Here is a 3,960-nt window from a genome sequence, read left to right on the forward strand (position 1 = left end):
CACGTTTCGTGTTACGACATTTTTTTGATAACGTTTATGTTAAGACGCTTTAATTGAGCCAAAAATTTATTTGTACTTAATTACTATTAACTATAATAATGATTCATATAAAAAACATTCAAACATTATTAAATTGCAGGACAATTTTATTTTCTGTAAATCAATCGTAAAAATATACGTAAAATATTATTACCTCTTATATTCTTAATGTAACGTCATTAGAAATATTTCTATTTAAATGAATGAAGAATTTCATATTTGTCACAATAAACCTTCATTCGTCGTATATTTTTAAATTTATATTTTTTTGTGATGGTAACACAAGTGACCATCGACAACAGATAATACGCGAAATGCAATTCAGATGCGTTCGGCGTACGAGCAAATTTGAAACTGATTACTTTATTTGACTATAAAGAAACGGACTAGACAATAAGAACGTTGTTATTATAAATAAATTCTTATAGTTTTAGCGGATGCTGATGTAAAGATGGCAATCACGTAAAAGAAAGAAAGAAACGTAAAAACTGAACCTTCTTTACGACCATACTAGCTGTCGCCCGCGATGCGTCCGCGAGGTACTAATAAAAGCTTCATTAGAAGCTTCTGTGTTCTTCCAGACTGTTCTACATTAATGCCAATTTTCTGCGAGATCAATACAGTCATTCTAGAGATACAATCAAAACATCCATCCATCCATCCAAACATTCACATTAATAATACTAGTAAGATAATGATTCAATTTACATACAAATGAGCAAGCAAGCAAAGTTTAGGAATTATTGTTTATTTTTGTAGACAGAAGAATTAGCGCTTGACAGATCCTGTCTCTTAAAGTCAAAGACTACTCCAGAATAGGGGTGCCCGGGGTCGATGCACCCGTTTAGTTTTTTGTCTGTACGTTGGCAGCATTATAATTTGCGTCTAGAAACAGAGTTCACGCGTTACACAATTTACTTTCACGCTTTGTCTATGCATATTTGAATAGCGAATTATGTTTAAATTAAATTGTCATTTAAAATAAAATGCTTGATACTCGATTTGAACTGAATATTATTTTATAAGGATACTGGCTGTCACAGGCAACTCCGTCCGCGCGGAATTAAAAAAAAAACATAATTAGTAGCCTATATGTTCTTCCAGACTATGTTCTATATGTATGTCAAATTTCATCGAAATCCGTTCAGCCGTCTTGAAGATACCTTCAAACAAGCATCCATCCATCTAAACATTCGCATTTATAATATTAGTAAGATTAGTTTGTTACTTTACGGGCTCAGTTCTAGCAACATTTTGTTATTTACACCATCTAGTTTCCAGCCCTGGCTTTGAATAGCTGCTCAATAGTACTTACTAATATTATAAATGCGAATGTTTCGATGGATGGATGTTTGAAAGTATCTCCAGCGCGGCTGAACGGATCATGATGAAATTTGGCATAAATATAGAACATAGTCTGGAAGAAAACATAGGCTACTAATTGTGTTTTTTTATTTCCATGGTGACGGAGTCGTGGGCGACAGCTACAATTTAAATACTCCTATAAGTAGTTTTTGAGTTAACACGTTACAAACATACAAAAGTACAAATCTTTTATATATATAATTTAAATTAATGAAATTAACAGAACACTTTATTTGTTTAAAAACAAATCATTCAACATTAAGAACGTTTAATAAAATTTTAATTTGACGCCATTTTTTTTAGCATTATCTCGGTTTTAATAGGTGATACGAGGAAGTGCATTAAATTGATTTAACAGACGGGAATCGAACCCGTAAATATTATGCGGTCATTACTCTTTCTTACTTATTGTCTTAACAAGTAATTAAAGACATTTTTATAAAAATTACTAACTGTCTCCCGTGATTCTGTCCGAGCAAAAAAATTCTTAAAATGTAGTCTATGTGTTCTTCCAGATTTGTTACATCTGTGTCTGTGTTCTGTTTTCGTATAAAAAATAAACAATAAGCGATGAAACATTTTCGTAAAAAATTAAATTTAAAATACACAGGCATATATATTTTTTTAACAATAAAAAAATACATCCGTAATTATCATCTCACTCTTTCCCACTAAGGGGTTCGTAGCCTACCCGTACATACACTACGTTCTTCTCCTTCTAGTGCCTCTTCAGTCTAGAAGGTTTGCCGCTAACTTGGAATATTTGGTTCTCTCAAGTGCAAGGCGAAACAGTTCGTCCGCTGACCTAATCCCCGTCCACTTCCTAATATTACGTAGCCACTTTTTCCTACGTCCAGCGCGTCTCTTGCCTTCAATCTTGCCCATCATAATCAGCTGAAGTAACTTATACCTGTCATGCCGCAGTACATGACCCAAGTATTCCACTTTACACTAACGTTACATATGTAAATAAAAAAATTAATTGGTATATGGCAGGATTCGAACCCAGGACCTGCAGTCAAGTCAAGTCAACCCCTGAGTCACTGACGCTCGCTAAAAAAATACGATAAAGTAATTTCATAATCAGCGTAATCAATTAATCTCCCAAATTATCAAATCTAAAATGTTAACACGTGATTTATATACAGTATGTTTTGAATTGCTAAAATCGCACCAATTTTAATTACATTTAAGGCATAATTGCCAAAAGTAATCGTTTCCGGTTAGAAACAAGAGGGCTAGGACGGCCGACGAACCCCATTTATATACCATACAAAATAACTTATATGCGAATTTAATAAACAAAGTAAATTAAACCTTAACTCTAACAAAATAGAGTCGCTTTTAGTTACATTTATAAAGTAGAGATCATTGTGCTTATAGCAATTTTATAAGACAGAAATAAAGAACTTAACTACCATTTTTATAGATTTTTTATTTTGGACTTTATTTGCAATAAGTTAAAGTTGATATTAGTTTGTGTTGTTTTTAAAATACTAAGGTCGTTGATAGGTTTAGCTTCCTGGTACGTCTAATATCAATTAAGCGGAAGATTATTAAGAAACGGGGGCGTTTAGTTCACGCTGGTTAATTAGTTTAAAAATTATTGTTTTCGTTGTTGAAATTATGATTAATGTGTACTCTTGGAGTTACTTTCTATTTTATCTTACTAATATAAATTCGAATTAGAGCGTCGGTGGCTCAGGGGTCAAGCACTTGACTTGCAATCTGCAGGACCTGGGTTCGAATCCCGCCATGTACCAATCTGTTTTCCATGTCCGATTTACATATGTATTTACATTTATTCGACATTCTTGCGGTGAAGGAAAACATCGTGATGCAACCTGCACATATCTGAGAAGAAATTCAAAGATATGTGTGAAGTCAACCAACTTGCACTTGGTCAGCGTGGTTGACTATGGCCTAATCACCCTTAACTTAGGGCAGGCTCCGAGCCCCTCGGTGGGGACGTATAGTGAGCTGAAGATGATGAATATGAACAAAACTGTATTTTAAAATAAATAATACTGAAGACACTCCTTTAATTAGAAAAAAATAATTTTGAATTCGTAATTTTTATTTCATAAATTTTATGTCACGTGACGAACGAGACCATGCAGCCGTTCCCGAGATATCTTTAAACAAACATCCATCCATCCATCTAAAGATTTACATTTATAATTTTAGTAAGATAGATTATCAAAAATCTACTAATATTGAAAAAAGATCAGAGAACAGATGACTGAATATTAGTTAAATAACGACTAGATGTGTTTTAAATTTAACACACACACGCACACACACTTTTGTTTTTTAACATAACAAACTCAAAATAACTTACAGTAAGGTTTCACTGTCGAAACTCTTGTATTTAATATATTTGCTGTCTCTGTTTTGTTAAAGACAATGAAAGGGATGACTGTATGTATCAATAAAAATGTTGTGGCATTCAACTTTTATAATCAAAACGGTTTCGTTTTGTAATTCGTAAATTTGGAATCATTGAATACGATACATAATCCATAGGGCCAACGCATGTTCGCTATGAAAGTCAAA

This window comes from Papilio xuthus, unplaced genomic scaffold (assembly GCF_000836235.2).
Source record: "Papilio xuthus unplaced genomic scaffold, Pxut_1.1 DF827756.1, whole genome shotgun sequence".
Taxonomy (NCBI): domain Eukaryota; kingdom Metazoa; phylum Arthropoda; class Insecta; order Lepidoptera; family Papilionidae; genus Papilio; species Papilio xuthus.